The sequence below is a fragment of the Pleurodeles waltl genome, chromosome 7 (assembly GCF_031143425.1).
Source record: "Pleurodeles waltl isolate 20211129_DDA chromosome 7, aPleWal1.hap1.20221129, whole genome shotgun sequence".
NCBI lineage: Eukaryota > Metazoa > Chordata > Amphibia > Caudata > Salamandridae > Pleurodeles > Pleurodeles waltl.
The window spans coordinates 732062014-732081702 of record NC_090446.1 but is presented as its reverse complement, the minus strand read 5'-3'; the positions used below and the strand labels follow the sequence as shown (position 1 = coordinate 732081702).

At 44.6% G+C, this 19689-nt stretch overlaps 1 long non-coding RNA gene across 1 annotated transcript in view; it reads right to left on the bottom strand.

Annotated features, from left to right (window-relative positions):
* LOC138245533 (uncharacterized) overlaps positions 1–19689 on the bottom strand; it is a 168163-nt gene that overhangs the window by 74511 nt on the left and 73963 nt on the right. The gene's annotated exons all lie outside the window — the stretch shown is intronic.

The window sequence follows — 19689 nt, the reverse complement described above, 5'->3', positions numbered from 1 at the left end:
ACTCTGAAATGTGCTGTATTGTAAGAAGACCCGATTTACGTGCCTGTCATTGATATAAAACACAGGACCAGATGTACAAAGAAGCAGGTCGCAAATAGTGGTCACAAACTGCGAGCTATTTACAACCTGTATCAGATTATGCAATACAATATATCTACTGATAGGTCGTCTTGTCAAATACCCACCCTGGATGTGGGGGGAGGGTTGTAGTATCATAATAAGTGCTTAATTTGAAAATAAAAACATGCCGGTGCCCAAATCCCTCCTCTTAAACACGCAGCTGCTGCAATTATATGTGACGCTTATTCGTTTTTCTCTTCCTCCGTCTTTTCCATATGCCTTTTGATTGCAATAAATGCTTGAGGCAGAAAAATAAGCGCCGGCCCTAAAAAATAAGTGCTGGTGCACGGCACCGGAAACAACAAGCACAAATTAAACACTAATCATAATTCTAGTCTGCCTAATTTTTATTTATTTGCATTCTTAGAAACTGAAGCCTAACAGTAGTAATGGTGGTTGGAGTGCACAGCAACTGCCAGGGTTTTAATGGGTTAAGCTGCCAGTTTCATGCATCAGGTTGCGAGGCAATTATCGTGACTTCTGTGTGTGCAATTATGTTTGAGTGTGCGTGCCCCTGATGTGCTTATATGTGTGCCTTCATGTATGTGGAGTGGCAAGAGGTATATCTACCTGTGCTTCTGTTTCTGTGCGATTCTCGAGCACTGCATCTTTTCTACAATATTTATGTATAGTATTTCCCACCTGAAGTCCCATGAAAGCTGTAGCAATCAGCTGGGCCTTCCCTGTCTCTGCTCATTATTATATGTACAGGGAGTGCAGAATTATTAGGCAAATGAGTATTTTGACCACATCATCCTCTTTATGCATGTTGTCTTACTCCAAGCTGTATAGGCTCGAAAGCCTACTACCAATTAAGCATATTAGGTGATGTGCATCTCTGTAATGAGAAGGGGTGTGGTCTAATGACATCAACACCCTATATCAGGTGTGCATAATTATTAGGCAACTTCCTTTCCTGTGGCAAAATGGGTCAAAAGAAGGACTTGACAGGCTCAGAAAAGTCAAAAATAGTGAGATATCTTGCAGAGGGATGCAGCACTCTTAAAATTGCAAAGCTTCTGAAGCGTGATCATCGAACAATCAAGCGTTTCATTCAAAATAGTCAACAGGGTCGCAAGAAGCGTGTGGAAAAACCAAGGCGCAAAATAACTGCCCATGAACTGAGAAAAGTCAAGCGTGCAGCTGCCACGATGCCACTTGCCACCAGTTTGGCCATATTTCAGAGCTGCAACATCACTGGAGTGCCCAAAAGCACAAGGTGTGCAATACTCAGAGACATGGCCAAGGTAAGAAAGGCTGAAAGACGACCACCACTGAACAAGACACACAAGCTGAAACGTCAAGACTGGGCCAAGAAATATCTCAAGACTGATTTTTCTAAGGTTTTATGGACTGATGAAATGAGAGTGAGTCTTGATGGGCCAGATGGATGGGCCCGTGGCTGGATTGGTAAAGGGCAGAGAGCTCCAGTCCGACTCAGATGCCAGCAAGGTGGAGGTGGAGTACTGGTTTGGGCTGGTATCATCAAAGATGAGCTTGTGGGGCCTTTTCGGGTTGAGGATGGGGTCAAGCTCAACTCCCAGTCCTACTGCCAGTTCCTGGAAGACACCTTCTTCAAGCAGTGGTACAGGAAGAAGTCTGCATCCTTCAAGAAAAACATGATTTTCATGCAGGACAATGCTCCATCACACGTGTCCAAGTACTCCACAGCGTGGCTGGCAAGAAAGGGTATAAAAGAAGGAAATCTAATGACATGGCCTCCTTGTTCACCTGATCTGAACCCCATTGAGAACCTGTGGTCCATCATCAAATGTGAGATTTACAAGGAGGGAAAACAGTACACCTCTCTGAACAGTGTCTGGGAGGCTGTGGTTGCTGCTGCACGCAATGTTGATGGTGAACAGATCAAAACACTGACAGAATCCATGGATGGCAGGCTTTTGAGTGTCCTTGCAAAGAAAGGTGGCTATATTGGTCACTGATTTGTTTTTGTTTTGTTTTTGAATGTCAGAAATGTATATTTGTGAATGTTGAGATGTTATATTGGTTTCACTGGTAATTATAAATAATTGAAATGGGTATATATTTTTTTTTGTTAAGTTGCCTAATAATTATGCACAGTAATAGTCACCTGCACACACAGATATCCCCCTAACATAGCTAAAACTAAAAACAAACTAAAAACTACTTCCAAAAATATTCAGCTTTGATATTAATGAGTTTTTTGGGTTCATTGAGAACATGGTTGTTGTTCAATAATAAAATTAATCCTCAAAAATACAACTTGCCTAATAATTCTGCACTCCCTGTAAAGTGCCCCTCTGCTCCTGCGGCTCCTGGTCATGGCTCCCAAACACTGATTGAGTTATCAGGGCAGAATAATGTTAGGGGGATGCTGTGTTCATTTGCGCAAACACAGAGTGAGGTCGGAAAGTGTGAACAGCTCAGTAAAGCCTAAATGGAAATAATGTTCTGTTCTTTCGGTGGTCTAAGCCCAGCAGACAGCACTCAAAATGTACATTTAATTAGAGCACAAACCTTACATGGCAGCGTACATCAAAGAAGCGGAGCCACTGCTGAGTTGGATGTGAAATGCATGGAATGTTTGTTTGCATGCTCTCCTTTGTGTGTGAATAATGCGTGCGTGTGTGTGCATCTGCGTATGTAATTGTGGTTCTGTTGGGTATGTGCCTATGTGTTTATAGTGGGTCTGTGTGTGTGTGTGTGTACGGGAGGCTTGTGGAATGTGTTCATAGGGCGTGTGTAGGTGCCTATGTGTGTATAGTATGTGTGCGAGTTTGACATATGTGTTTGCTTGTATTGTGTGTGTGTGTGTGTGTGTGTGTTTCTAAATGTTTCTGGGCTGTTGGGGGATTGATGATGTGAGTGTGTGCAAGGGTTAGGTATAGGGAAGCTCTGACAGTATGGTCAGTACAGTGAACATCAGTGTGTATGAGCAGCACGGAAGCCAGGTTCACAAACATATTGGTGGGGCCCAGTTTATATGAGTGGAGGCTGGTGCTTTGAGAGTGAGTCATAATAATTGCTAAACAAGAGGGAAGCCCAGATAGCGGTTATATTTTCTCCAGATGCATCCTGCGACCCTCATAGTATTTGTGCATCAATGTCGTCTAGTTAAGAGGTTTTCCCTGGAATGGGGGATAACTGCTCAGACCCCAAATTATGTTTTTTTTTTTTTTTGCTAGGCAGTTTTCACCGATTCTATGGAAAAACTGCTGACATTTACCATTTCCTCTGAACATGCGAAAAGCACCAGCTGGTGGGGTGGTGATTGGTTTTGCTGGGCAGGCTTGCGCCTGTCTGGGGGTAGCACTGTCTACAGGGGTTGGTGGGGATCAGATGTTTGTAAGTAAAATAGTTCAGTGATTAAAATACCGCACCCAACCCTGACCTACAGAACCCTAGCCAACACTGGCTTCACCTCGGGTTTGTGTATACATTTGCGGCTTAGAAAAGCTTTAGCCAGAACTCCTGTAGGGTGTATCAGATAGCAGCATCTTCTGGAGCCATGCTTTGTATGCAGATTCAACTTCAGTGCTATGCCTCTGGAAGTAAGCTAGTGAGGGAGTGGTGGCAGTCTGAAATATCTCAGAAGGAGACCAAGCATTTAGTCCTTCTCCCCCTATGAGCTGGAGGGGGGTTGGGCTTTTAAGGTCCTGCAGCCAATCTCAAAGGGGGTTTGGGGCATGTTGGGCTGGTACAAGGAGTTTGGTAGAGAAAGGTTATTGAGGTTAGGTGAAAATTTTAGTTAAACTGTAACGTTTTAAACTCAAACAATTGGAATTCACCAGTTATAGGTAGCTCAAGTTGATTTCTATTGCTACGTCCCCTGCATTCCAGAAAAAATAATCTAAAAAAGGGCCTACTTACCAGTCATTGGCCCCCTTATCACTGTATGATGCCTAGTAAGCTGCAAGCATAATTGCGAAAAATCTTTTTTATAACATGCTCCTCTGGGAATGGATAAAAACCAGCATGATAATAATTGCACGTGTAATCCTAATATGCATCCTTTCCTTTTTACACATCCCTTTGTATGGTTAAACAAAACATTACTTTGGTGTTGCTCACAGAGGTCTGCAGTGAGATGCAGTGTCAGTCCATCATTCGTAAGGAGGTGTCGGTCTATCGCTTGTGAGGCAGTGTCGGTCTATCGCTCGTGAGGCGTGTCGGTCCATCGGTTGTGAGGTGGTGTCGGTCTGTTGCTCGTGAGGCAATGTCAGTCCATTGGTCATGAAGAGGTGTCGGTCCATGGGCTGTGAGGTGGAGTCGGTCCATGGGCTGTGAGGTGGAGTCGGTCCATCGGTCCTGAGGTGGTGTCGGTCCATCGGTCCTGAGGTGGTGTTGGTTCACTGGTGGTGAGGCGGTGTCAATCCATCGGTCGTGAGGGAGAAATCTGATTCCTGGTCCTTGTTACTCATTGCACAGTAACAAGCCCACCTGAGAGCTCTGTAATGGCCTACAGTCCAGTTACTAAGCCTTGCAAACGATCCAGATCCATAAAGAGTGAGCACAGGTCATTCCAGGCAGCATAGGAAGAAGAGTACTTGTTTGTGGAATGGCCAAAAGAGAAAGCCACTTGTTTGCTTTGAAAAGAGAAAGTAAATGTTCTGAAGAGATATAGGTGGTCATTATGAACATGGCGGGAAAGACCGCCGAACGCTGTGTTGGCAGTGAACAGAATCCTGCCGTTGGAGATGAATGAAACCCGCCATATAATGAATGAAAAACCCAACCCTGCCAAACATTCCCAGTCCACCACTCCCCTCCAGGACTCTGTCGGTGGGAATCCCGCCCCACTCCACCCCGCCACCGCCAAGCTCACCCACATCCCGCCATCCAAATAATGATGCAGAAATCACCTCGGCGGACAGTGGAGGCTAGACGACCATTGGCGGCTGCGACCGCCATGGGCGGCAAGTGGACACAACAGCAACAAGTGCACACTTTGGATAGGCGTATCACCCACACACCTGACCCACATCCAGAACCCCATAAAACACACCCAGACACACACCCCACAATCCCTTGCAATGAAACGAGGACCAGAAGACGGAGAGCACCAGAACCAGAGAGCGACCAGTAGCATACAGGAGACGCATATCTACCCACAGAGGAGCACCCTTACCCCATCCCCAGTCCCGACGCCATCCACCACACTCACCATGTCCCCCCCAAAAAATTCACGCTTCACCGAAAGGGAGCTAAGGACCATGGTGGACGAGATCCTGAAGGTGGAGCCACAAATATTCGGGCCCGAGGTGCAGCACACACCCATCACGCGGAAATTGGAGCTGTGGCAGACCATTGTCAACAGGAGAATGCAGTACGACACCATCCACGCACCAGGGAGGACATCCGGAAGAAATCGAAAAACCTGCGGGGGAAGTTCAGGGCCATGGAATCTAAGCACCACATCGCAGTGCAGAAGACTGGGGGGATAGGGGGGCCACCACCAACACCACCCGACTAAACCGACTGGGAGGAGAAGGTCATCGTCATCCTGCACCCAGAGGGACTCACTGGAGGAATGGACTCGGGTAAGTCATCTTCAATAACCCCATATACAACACATCTGCAATGCATGCACCACCCCACCCCACCCACACCTACCTGGACCTACAGCCCACCCAGCCATTACCCATCACATCCACCATCCGGCATCACCTACAACCCACTAACAGGCCCAGATCACTCCTGCTGTGAACAGCCCCCATCCCCTTCAAAGGAGAAGCCCACCCCCATCCACCCTCCACAAGAAAGTCAAAGTCCCACCCCTCTCGAAAATCCACACCCCCACTCCCGCTCCCCTTCCGTGAGGTGCCTGGATCCCCATATGGTGCCCCGCACTTGTAGGATTCAGGTGCGGCCCGGTGTGAGCCATGACAATCTGGATTTTAAGGACTGGCCATTGGCCCTGTTTGCACTGTTTGGCTCAGTGAGCTTATTATTAAAGTTTCTGTGTGGCCTGTGATTGGGCTGCATGCAGTCACACCCTGGTGTTTGTTTTGATTTTTTTATGGGTGTGGGGCTATTGTATATACTATGGTCAAGTTGCATTAGCCTTCGGTTGGGTACGTACCTCTTGGTGTGGGGTGTATGACTTGTGCTGCTGGGAAGGGTTGGGGGGCATTGCAGAGTGGGTGGGGTGGGTGGGTATGTAACTGTGCCCTTTCCTCCCTGGGGGTCGTAGGTTGCGGTACTTACTGTTGTTGTCTTCGTCGGCGGTCTCGGTTGTGTAGGTATATGGCAAGGAGCAGGGCTGGCATGATCAGCAGCTCTCTGTCCCTGGCTGCCGCTGCACGTTCTGTGGAACTCCAGTTAGTGGTTCCTTATATTTGGTTAATTTCCGCCTGGCTTTGTGTGGCGGTGGTTCCCGCCCGGAACTGGCAGCGGAATGGTGGTTCATAATTTGATGGGTGGGTTGGGCCTTTCCAATGGCCTGTGGGCGGACTTGGTTGTCGTCGGCGGGACTCCTTTCCTGGCGGTGGGTAGTTCGCGGGATGCGTGTGTTTCGTTTGGATCATTATTTGGCGGTCCGGACCGCTCCTCTGTAAGTGGTTTCTACCGCCACCTCCGGCGTAGCGGAACAGACCGCCATGTTCGTAATGAGGGCCATAGTCTGGAACTGCACTACAAAACTTGACACGCAGGATATGCAGAAAACTTCCCATTGTACTCAAAACTGCGTTCAGCAAAAGTGGCTTTGTTAAAGCAATCACTTATTTCCCAGCAGAAGCTCTTTCTTTGCCAAACAAAGGAATCTGAGGCTGTTACAGAAGCATCGTTCAAAATATGCTACTTGCTTGCCAAACATAAGAAGCCATTCACAGAGGCAATCTGGTGAAGAAATGTTTCATTTCAGCAGCTGAAATTTTGTTTGAAAACTATAGCAACAAAGCCAGCATTGTAAAAGAAATCAATGCATTACAGCTATCGGATTCCACTTGTGCAAGCAGAATAGAGGCAATGGGAGAAAATGTCCAGGAACAGGTGATGAAAGCAGTCAGAAAGTCACTGTTCTTCAGCATTGCCATGGATGAGTCCACAGATATAGGCGATGTGGCCCAGTTATTAGTTTGGGTGAGGTATTTGGACCAATCGTTTCACCCCAAAGAGGAGCTTCTGTGTCTTCTACCACTGCAAGGGTACACAAGAGAAGAAGATATACTAGACTTCATCTTCAACTACTTCGAAACATATCACATACACCACTGGACACTCTTGTCAGCATCACAACAGATGGGGCTCCTGCCATGGTAGGCCACGACAGAGGCTTTGTATCTCTGCTTACAAAAAAGCTTACCAGACAGACTATCACTGCATTATTCATCAGTACGTTTTGTGTGCAAAATTAAAGCATGGAGACCTGAATAACTTCCTAAAATTTGCAGTGAAAATTGTTAACTTTATTTGTGTCAAAGCCCTTAACCATAGACTTTTCAAAGCTATGCTGCAGGATTCTGAAGCTGAATATACAGACCTTCTGATGCCAACTGAAGTGCGGTGGCTAAGCAAAGGGAAATTTCTGGAGCTGTTCATTGCTTTGCTTCCTGAAATTGAACACTTTGGAAACAGTAAAGGTCAATCATTCCCAGAACTAAAGGATGTCAAATGGCTTTTTTGCTCCATTTTCTTTCAGATCCATTTCCAAACTTCAATGCTCTCAATTTGATGCTGCAAGGCAAACAGCTTGTGTCGTCCATGAAGAATGGTATTTACTCTTTTGAAAGTAAGCTTGTGCTATTCAAAGAACAACTGGATGTTGCTGACTTCACCCACATCCCAAAACTGTTGGCTGTCACTCAGAGGTTTCCAAATGCACAAGAAATGCTACCAACGCTAAACCTTGGTGCACATCTTACAGAAATTTCTGAGGAGATAAAAAGGCAATTTTCTCAATTCAGAGCCCTCACCCCTCTGTTTCGGCTGGTTGAAAACCCCTGGATGGTGAGCGCATGAAATCATGATGTGGTTGAACTTATTGACATGAAAACTGCACAAGCACAAATGGAGTGGATAGACATGCAGCACAATTCAGCTCTCAAAGCATCTTTTTTGGGGCAGGCACCAGAAGAATTCTGGAGCATTGTGCCTTCTGACAAATTTCCTGTTCTTTTTACAGTGGCCCAGAAAGTAATTTGTATGTTTAGGTCAACATATGTTTGTGAAAGTTTGTTTTCCACAATGGGACTGTTGAAGAGTAAACTCAGAAATAAGCTAACAGACTTACATCTGGATCAACTCTTAAGTTTTGCCGTTTCAGACATAGTACCAGATTACAGGACACTAATTGGAGACTTGAAGTATAAAATAAGTTCTTAGTATATCTTTCTTTGACGTACCTATTTTTCGGTATCAGTTAAACCTGTGCTGAATATCCACTTAGCGAGGATTACCATGCAACGGCTCTAAGAATGCTATGGTATGATAATAAAAATGTATTGTCAAAATATCTAGCTTTGTACTTACATCTGTCTTCAAAATACAGCATTGTCTAGTAATGTTTTTTTTACACCAGTAGCCCTGCTCCTTGGCCAAGCCCACCCCCCACACGCCCATCAGTGAGGCCCTAGGCAACAAACCAGACTGTAATTTTGGCCCTGGCAAAAAGTTTGTGAGTACCAATGGTCTAGTAGATAGCAAAAATATTTTTTCACTCGCAAACCCTTTGATTTTGTGAATTGCAGGGTTTGAGTCCGCTAAATGGCTTAATGATGTGGCCTACAGTGGCTTAGCCAACATTTATTCCTGACGCAATAAATTTATATAAAAGCATATAAAAATGTCTCAGTACGTGTACTAAGATTGCCGCTGTCTCACTGTACTTCTAAACAACTGTCAATATCAATCTTTAGCACAAACACACACACACACTTTAGCATTTCCTAGAAGTAATACTACACTTTAGCTTCTTGCTTGCCATGCCTGGGAAAGTATTCTAAGTAGCAACCTAGACCTTCAGCTCATCTCCACTTCCTCGGGGTCTATGTCGAGACCTTGAATGTGGAATTTCATCCTTATCTGTGTTGTTGATTGCCATATTAACCAAAGGTTAACATCTTTGGATTGTAAATGTGTTCTGAATATCTGTTAATCATACAATGATAAGTTCATTGTTTTTGTAAATGATCCCTTACGCCTTTGTAACCATTCCAACATTAGAGGAAACAAATCACAATAATTCTTATCATATGAAATATAAAAAATAGCCATGAACATTCCAGAGACTTTTACTGTCTGGATGTTCCTAGTACAGGCTAAAGGAGCATCTTTACCTATATATGAGAAGTTTAACATTTAACGCTCTACTCAAGGCTTGCTCACTTAAGAAAAAGATGTGAGGGAAAGTTAGAGCTGCGACCATCAGGGGACTTTGCAAAAATATCTAATGATAACCTAAGTCTTCGCCATGTAAGTTTCTCATCCTCTACACAAACGTGGCTTGGGCATACAGGTGATGGCAGGCCTATCTTTCAGAGGCTTTTAGTGACTTCAGCAAGCTGACTGGATCCATGACCCTATTAAAACTACAAATGGGTCAAAATGTTTCAGTACTGTAACTATGGGGAAAAGCATAAACTGTTCTAGAGATCTTCTCAATTGTGGCAAGAACTCTCTCTAAAAACTATTGCTTGGCAAACAGGGACACAGATGCCAGGAGCATTACCACTGTGGTAGCACAGTTGGAACATGCACACCTGATTTAGAAATACTGATGTGTGCAGGGTTTTAGCTCCAAAATGACTCAGTCTATATCATACTATCAACAAACAAAAATGATCATTTGTATCCAGATTATCGAATATCCTGATATTTTGAAGGTAAGTATAAATGTACTATTCTTTTTCCAAAATTTAGGGTCAAGAGCAGGAATGTAACAGGGTTTTAAGAGTTAAAAGGCTTAGCTCGAAGACAACAGAAGTCTATGATAGTGTGAAAGGGCTTCAGCTAAAACAAACTTGTAGTTGGTGTACCTTAGGCAAGGGGAAATATGGAATATCGTTAATGAGGGAAAGCTCAACTTCCCTTTGCCTAATCTCAGACAGGTCTCACATCCAACTAGTTTGTCTTGTCAGGGTTGAGGAGCAATCGGTACCACTCTTTTTATCAGTCTGCTTCTACCAGGTAGCTGACAGAGATGGACATTTCTAAAACAAAACAGTGTCTGCGGTTCATCAACACAGTGATAAAACTACAGATTATTTCCCTAATTATTTTCCCGAGGGGCATTACAAACAATTTAAACTAAATTGAAGAATAGATTTCCCTTTGCTGTCCCCCAAAGCAGAACGCTTCCTTTAGAAACATTTGGAACCAACTAGACTGACTGAGGTCCTGTGCATAAATAAGACCTAATATAAAATGCATTCCTATGTATAAATGTGTTCCTATTAGAAAATGATTTCCTGAATAACATCAACGTGCAACAAGTACCAAGCAGCACTTAATAATCTAACTTGTCAACGCAAGGAAAAAAGTTGAATTTGACTACTTAGAATGTGTCTGCTGTTGATTAATTAAGGGAGGACGTGCACCAAGCACAACATCCTGAAAAACATAGTTTGCACAGCCAGAAAGTTTAACAGCTTAAACACAACTACTTTCACCATTGTTTTTCAAGGGTCGATTAGAGAATTGGTGATATTTTGGAAAATAACCCACAGTGATTATGCCTTTTCTAATGCTGAATGCAGAAAGATATTTTAAAGTTGGAGGTAGGAGTTGATCAATGTGGATACCAGTGAATCCACTGTACCAGATGTTTATCTCCAGAGGACCAGGGATTAGAGTCCCAAAATCACAAACTACCAAATGAACAGCATGTGGATAAGCAAAATGACTAAAGTCAGGAAAAAGGATATATACACAGTACGAAACTTGGACTCTAGACCAGGTGTCTCCAACAAGAAGCCCATGAGCTAATGATAGGTCTCCAGCTGCCTGTAAGTAGTCCTCCTGTGTGCAAAACAGCCTACTTAATTAGAAGCTTTTGTTTGGTTGAATTAATATGTATACTAAAATTGAGGGTGTATTTGAAACAATAAGGATAAGTTACTTACCTGTAAATCCTAGTTCTCTTCCAGGGGTATCCTCATCAAAGTCATAAACATTGAATATTCCCGCCCTCGTGCGGGGATCCCGGAGCATATATAAAAAACACACATGGATAAGTATGAAATACACACAAAAAAATATAGCATTTTTTAGTAGACAATTTTCATACCAAATTCATGTATACATGTGCACAACAGCAATGCAGACTATATTGATAAACAGGCTAAAATACTTTATTTCTATGGAGTTTTTCTTTTTTTTTTTTTTTTAAACACTCCCTTTTATAATTACAAGAAGAAACTTTCCAAAGCCCCGAAGCTGGGCCCAGGAAAAGAAGCACTAGCAACACATGTGAAAAAAGAGAAAAAACGACATTGAAAATAATGGAGCATTATTAGCCAATAGGCTGCATGCAGGTTAATACAGCAGAACCACAAAATTTGGCTCCATGCCTTTAAGACCCTGAGCACCTCCAGTATCCCACCATGCCTCAGGGGTGAAGGAGCGGTGACAGTTGGTTCACAGTTATGTCAGTACTTTTTTACGGTGACAACACCTCCAACAGATTAAAGAGATGGTCTGTCCTGCACTTCTAGGAGACTTGCATCCGGGGAGGAGGGTGGGTTGTTTATGACTTTGATGAGGATACCCCTGGAAGAGAACTAGGATTTACAGGTAAGTAACTTATCCTTCTCTTCCAGGGGATCCTCATCAATAGTCATAAACATTGAATAGATTAGCAAGCCCATCCCTTATCTCTGCGGACTGTCTAACAGAAGTGCAGGAAAAAGACATACACTATGCAAACAAATTTCTCAGAGACGCTTGCCCAACCTGAGCGTCTGCTCTGGCAACTGAGTCCAAACAGTAATGCCTAGTAAATGTATGTACAGATTTCCATGTAGCAGCCTTACAGATTTCAGAGATTGGAACATTATTAAGAAGGGCAGCAGTAGCCGCTATTCCTCTTGTCGAATAAGCCTTAGGCCTAGCCAATAACTGTTTGTTAGCCAATTGATATGCAGTAATAATACATGAAACTATCCATCTAGATATGGTTCGTTTTGAAGCTGCATCGCCTGTTCTCATATGACCGTAATTTACAAACAGGTGCTGAGATCGTCTAATCAATTTGGTCTTATCCAGGTAAAATTTAAGCACTCTTTTCAAATCCAGGGAGTGCTAAGCTTTCTCCGCCAGAGTATCCGGATTGGGGAAAAAAGTTGGTAGTGAAATAGTCTGATTAATGTGAAAATCCGACACCAGCTTCGGTAAGAATGATGGATGAGTTCTTAGAACCACTCCATTTTCATGGAAAACTGTGTACGGTTCCTTGGAGGACAAAGCCTGAATCTCACTGACCCTCCTCGCCGAAGTAATGGCTACGAGAAAAGCTGTCTTCCACGTAAGGTGTTGTAAAGAAGCTTTGTGGATAGCCTCGAAAGGAGGGCCCATGGGTCTAGCTAGTACTATGTTCAGTTCCCATGGAGGCGAGGGTTTTCGAATGGGTGGAAAAACCTTCTTCAAACCTTCTAAGAAATCCTTGACTACTGGCGTTATAAAGAAGGATTCCTGAGAAGGTGACTTACGATAGGCTGTAATGGCAGATAAATGTACCTTAATAGATGACACTTGCAGACCTGATTTCGCCAGATGGAGCAGGTAAGACAATATGACCTCCTCCTGCACCAGAATGGGATTCTGACCCTGCTGACAACACCATATGTAGAATCTCTTCCACTTGAACGCATAAGAGCGCCTCGTGGAAGGCCTTCTGGACTCCTTTAAGATGTTCATGCATTCCGGCGAGAGCTCTAGATGCCCATACTGCAGGAATTCAGGAGCCATGCCGTCAATCTCAGAAAGGGAAGGTTGGGGTGAAGTATCTTGCCTCCTATCCTGCAAAGGAGATCCGGTCTGCACGGCAGTCTCTTGTGCGGTTGTTCTGACAGGTTAAGGAGATCCGTGTACCAGAACTGACGAGGCCATTGCGGGGCTATGAGAGTCATTCTGGTGTTAGATCTGTGGAGCTTGTTTATCACTGCTGGTATCAGGGGAATCGGCGGAAAAGCGTAGAGAAATATCCCTGACCAGTCGATCAACAGGGCATTCCCTCGAGACCCCGGACGGTAGAATCTGGACGCGAAGTCTGGGCATTTTTTGTTTACCTCATCTGCAAACAGATCCAATTGAGGCTGACCCCATTGAACGAAGATGTCTTCGATGACCTCGTTGTGAAGAACCCAATCGTGGGTGTCCTTGAGGGTTCTGCTTAGGAAGTCAGCCTCCACGTTCTGCTGCCCTAGAAGGTGAATTGCTGTAAGAGACATTCCCCTCCCTATGAGCCAATGCCAAATGGCTTGAGACTCCTGAGACAGTTGCCGAGATCTTGTCCCTCCTTGCTTGTTCAGATAATACATTGTCGTCATATTTTCCATCTGCACCAGGAGAGACTTTCCAAGAATCGATGGAGCAAACGATTTGAGAGCCAGATGGACCGCTCTGAGCTCCAGCAGGTTGATATGGTAGGACTTCTCTTTGCTGGACCACAAGCCCTGAGCTTGAAGGGAACCCAGATGAGCTCCTCAGCCCTGAAGCAATGCATCCGTTACCAGAGTGTCAGACGGAATTGGGTGATGAAACGGAACTCCTACTGATAGGTGATGTCTGCGCATCCACCATTGTAATGATTGCTGCGCTCCTAAAGGACGAAGCATTCTGTCCTCCCAGTGGCCTGTGTGTTGATTCCAGCTTTCACCTAGAGCCTCTTGAAGAGGTCTCATATGCAATCTGGCGCTCGGACAATGAAAATGCAAGAGGCCATGGAGCCCAACAGAGATGTCACCTGACGAGCCGTAGGCGCGGGGGAACCCAGAAGGTCCTGACACTTCCTCCTTATTGATAACAGTCGTTCCTCTGAAGGATACACTCTTTTGAGTTCTGTATTCAGTATCGCTCCCAGGTAGTGGAGGGTTTGTCTTGGGATGAGGGTGGACTTTTGGAAGTTGACTTGCAGACCTAGAGATCGGAAAACACTGAGCACGATGTCTAGATGCTTTTTTGCTTGTTCCGGAGAGGAGGCTTTCAGTAGCCAGTCGTCTAGGTATGGATAAATGAAGATTTTCTGCTTCCTTAAATGCGCCGCTACCGTTGCTACACACTTGGAGAATGCGCGAGGGGCAGATTTTAGGCCGAAAGGAAGCACCTTGAACTGATATTGTTAGGAGGCTATCACAAATCGTAGGAATTTCTGATGCTTGGGAATGATCGGGATATGAAAATATGCATCCTGTAGATCTATGGAGCACATCCAGTCTCCTCAATGCCGTTGAGGGAAAATCTGGTGAAGAGCCAGCATCTTGAACTTTTGTTTCCTTATGTATTTGTTCAGCAGCCTCAAGTCTAGAATCGGTCTGAAGACTCCTTCCCGACCCTTCTTTGCTACTAGAAAATAGCGGGAGTATACCCCCTTTCCTCTTTGTGCGGCTGGCACCTTTTCTATCATTTTTTTCTGTAACAGAGCGCGAACCTCTTTGCGTAATAAGCTCAAGTGAGCAGGTCTCGATTTGGTTGGTGGCAAATGAGGTGGAGGCTGTCAGAAAATAAAGTATCCACTCTCTACAATGTTCAACACCCATTTGTCTTTTGTTATGCCATGCCACTCGTGAGTGAACGCTGTGATACTTCCCCCAACCGGAGTGGTGTACAGTATCAAGGGAAGCGAATCCTCATTGTTTTGCAGGGGCTTTGGGGTAGACTGCTGAGGTCTGGTAGATCCTCAGTCTCTTGTGGCCTTGCGAGACTGGAAGAGGGGATGCCCCTGTTTCTGTTGTGGTCTCTGGGACCAATGAGGGGTTTGAACCCTCTGTTGGAACAGGCGCCTGTCGTAAGGCCTGTATTTTCGCCTGAAGTCTTTCCTTCTCTCGAGGCCCACTGCCCTCATGGTCTCGACCTCCGCCTTCATACGTGCCATCTCATCATCCGTGTGGGTTCCAAATAGCAAGTTCCCATTAAACGGAAGATTCATAATACGCTGTTGCGATTCCTGCTTTAATCCTGTGAGCCTCAGCCAGGAAGATCTTCTCACATAAACCCCATGCGCGTAACCATGTGCTGCCAAGTCTGCACCGTCTGCTGCTGCACTGATGATCTGATTGGACTCTAGACTTCCCTCCTGAAGGATCTCCTGAAAGTCCTGCCTGTCCTCTCTAGGCAGCTTCTCTGCAAATCTGCTCAGCGAGTCCCAGAGTGACCGATCATATCTGCCTAGGAGTGCTGAGGCACTGGAGACCTTCATCATCGACAGCGCCGTGCCACACATCTTCCTCCCCAGAGAGTCCAGGTGTCTACTCTCCTTGTCCGGTGGAACCATAGAGGATGACGCCACTGAATGCGTCTTGCGGGCTGCGGCCAATATGACGGAGTCTGGGGGTGGATCAGCCCTGAGAAAAAAGAGGATCTTGATCAGGGGCCTTGTATTTTTTTAAGATCCTAGCAGGAGCTGAATGGAGGTTTGCTGGCATTAAAAAAGTCTCCATGGTTGGCTGGAGAAGACCAGGCATGAGAGGTAACAGCTTCTTTGAAACCGCCCTGTGTTGCAGGGTTTCAAAGATTACTGACGAGGAGGTTGAAGGTTCCGGGACATCAATATTAAGCTTTTGTGCTCCCCTGAGCAGCACCTCATTGAAAGTTGTGCTGTCGTCCACTGGGGAAACTAGCTGGTGGAGAATCCGTCAGAGTCGGGGAGTAACCTCTTATGGAAGACCCCGATGATGTGGACCAAGAAGGAGACCTTCTGTGATGGTGCGATCTTGACCTTGATCTTCTCTGGGAGCGTGACCTGCTCCTAGATCTTGTTGTAGTGCGCCGAGGCTTGGTGGCAGACTGGTGAGACGTAGAACAAGCCTGTTCTGCACGCGCCGTTGGCGATTGTGTCCTCGGAAGAGACGCTGATGGTGAATACATCCGCGAGTATTGAGAGTCAGGAGAAGCAGGCACTTCGTTAAGACTCTCCAACCACCTTGGCGATAGGTTTATGGGCGAGATGTGCCTTGACGATGCGGCCCTTGACCGCCTAGATGATCCACTCCTTATGGAGACCACTGGACTTGTTGGAGTGACATTCTTGGAAGCCGGTGTTTGCTGACGCTCTTACCCTTGAGAGATAGGCAGCCCCTGTCTCGATGTCGAAAGGTGTACCGACGTCAAAGGAAGTACAGTGGACTGCTCAGGTCTCGACGTCAAGCGCCTCGACGGCGACCGGTGGTCCCTTGAATGTGCTCGGCTCGACGTCGTATGCTTCGCCGTCGAGTGATGGACAGCTGATGACGGAAGCCTCTGCTCTCCCCGCTGAGGCGATCTCGATGTCGTCTTCCGTGCCGTCGAGGGATGTGATGCCTTCGACGGCGTACGAGCACGGTGGTGCTGGCTCGACGTCGATCGGTGGGTTGCAGTCAACAGAGATCTGTCCTTATGATGGCTGTGCGCCTTCGGTCGGGTCGCCGTTAACGCCGATCTGCGATGATGCGACGGTGGCAGCGATGATGTCGACAGGGAACAGACAGGGACCTTCTTACCCGCTGACGTCGATCTAGCCTGTCTCTCCTAAGAATGGCTTGTTGACTGCCTGGGAAGCAAAGAGGACGTTGTTTTCTGCCTCTCCTGAAGGGCATGAAGCCTGATTTTCTCTCTGTCCTTCAGAGTCCTTTTGGACATGTTCTTACAATGCCTGCATGTGTCAGGGCAGTGGCTCTGAGGCAAACACACAATACAGAGAGAGTGTGGATCAGACTGGGCCTTCTTCTTCCCACAGGAAGGACACTTCACAAAAAGAGGAGGCATTTTCCAATCAGGAAAAAATTACCTCACTCAGACAAAGGTGAAAAACGTCGAGTGAAGGTAGAAAAACACTGTTTTTGAATATTTTTCTGTGAAAAACTCCGAAAAATTGAGAGTTCAATGCTCCAGGATCCTCTCAGAAGAAGCCGGAAAAAAAGAACTGACCTAACTGTGAACCAACTGTCACCTCTCCTTCAACCTGAGGCATGGTGGGATACTGGAGGTGCTCAGGGTCCTAAAGGCACGGTGCCAAATTTTGTGGTTCTGCTGTATTAACCTGCATGCAGCCTATTGGCTAATAATGCTCCATTGTTTTCAATGTCGTTTTTTGTCTTTTTTCACATGTGTTGCTAGTGCTTCTTTTCCTGGGCCCAGCTTCGGGGCTTTGGAAAGTTTCTTCTTGTAATTATAAAAGGGAGTGTTTAAAAAAAAAAACCTCCATAGAAATAAAGCATTTTAGACTGTTTATCAATATAGTCTGCATTGCTGTTATGCACATGTATACATGAATTTGGTATGAAAATTGTCTACTAAAAAATGCTATATTTTTCGTGTTTATTTCATACTTATACATGTGTGTTTTTTATATATGCTCCGGGATCCCCGCACAAGGGCGGGAATATACAATGTTTATGACTATTGATGAGGATCCCCTGGAAGAGAATGTGTGTATTCTGAGAACTCATAAATTATAAGAAGAATTTGCAAAATATATTTAAATCTGATGTTTGAGTGTCAAATCATGTGTCATTGAGGAGTTTTATTACTAACATTATTACTGTGACACCAAAGGACATCACATTGGCATTGCAGCTGTTATATACAACACATGTAGAGGATTCTAAATTGACAACGCATGTTTATTTATCTTACATCTGGCAGCCCTACCTGATGCACTGAGGTGGTCAGCTCTAGGAAAATCACATATGGTGGCTACTAAAGTAATCTAGTCTGATGCGGTCACTATTACAACACTAATAATAGTAATCTGGAATGATTTTCTTTGAACATAGGTAGTTATTATCACAAAAAAGGTTGGAGACCCTGGTCTAGATTGAACAGTGGTACATTGTTTAGGATTATCACTACTCAGATCATCCTAATTTCATCTGTAAATAATATATGTAATTAACCTACACCTCTACTGAGAAGGAATTGGTCGGATGGGAACTGATCAACTTGTGCACCCTTCTGAAGAGATATGCTGAACACTTCCCTTCAGAGTCCATCCTCATGCTATTATAAGATATTTTCAACAAAGACACCAAACATTGGGCTCCTCACGAGTGACCAGTTTGTTTTTTATATAGTGCAACTGGAGGGTATTAAGACCTTCTACTTATATATAACACATGACATAACCTACCCGAGAAACCAAGTACATGATGGCTTTAAAGGGTGCAAGAGGAGACTACAGAATGGTTTGCACTACACCCTCGGACTGTTCAGGTAGTGGTAGGACTGTGACGTCTTGATGACATGAAGATAAAAAGTAGCTGATATGGTAATTCATTAATGTGGGGAATGAGAATGAATATTGGAGGGAGTGCCTCATCAACTTTAAATGACAGATTTAATAAGTGATGAGAGGAGGCACATGAGAAGCCACTCATGTTTTGTTTACCCAAAATTTGAGATGCAAATCTGCTCTTGTTTTGTGATATTGAGAAGGAACTCGTTTTTTTATGAATTCAGCATAAGGAAGTTATCAGACTTCTGAAACTATAGTTGGTTGAAGTAGAAAGTTAGTGAAGATACTTTTGAAGATTCTATTGTTGTATTATATTCTTGAGGTGTACATGCTCATCAGACTGGCTTCCTGGTTCTAGGAGGTGCTCCACATAACAATTCAGATTTTATATCCTGATAAGCATGTGCGTTTTGAATATGTGATTGAAGACAGTAAGACAGAAAAAAGAACATGTGAATATGTGATTAAAGACAGTAAGACAGAAAAAAGAACAAAGATGGTAAACAAGTTCTAGATGACGGGAGCTTAATCAAAGAATCCATGATCTGCAATATTGGATATGCCTGAAAGTAGTTACTGTCAGTAAAGCCACTGTGGAAGAGTGAACATTTTGGTTTGGGCGATCATTGTTTATAAAGCTTGGACAGGGTGTATGGATGGACTTAAGCAAAACATAAATTGACTTAAAGATCGCCCCCCACATCTTATAGGAAGACAATGTAAGAATTTTAGCATGAGTAAATTAAGGGGCATTCATTATCGATCTATCTTGATTTTGTGTTGCTTGAAGTCTAAATCCACGCCATAGCCCAGTAGGACTTACTGTACATACATAGTCTGACCAACAACTGGAAAAGATGGTTCTCTAACTCATTAGCAGTTGCAAAATTCTATATACTGAGAAAACGGAAGTCATCATTAGTGCCTGCACAAGCGGAATGGCTGATTGACATGATGGTGAAGGCAGGAAATTAAAGACTAATCTACCCCCACAAGGTCCAGGGCCATATATTTGATTAGGGTTGCAGGCATATAACATCTACAACACAAAAATCATAAGTCTAGCACTAAATAGTTAACAACCTTGTGTAGTAACGCTTTACTCAACTGGCAAAACGAGTAAAGAAATTGGACCCTAATATCCTAATAAACGTATTCGCCTGTGGTTTGGGAATATCAATGTCACCGCTTGTAGGTTTGACTTGCTGACCCACAGAAAT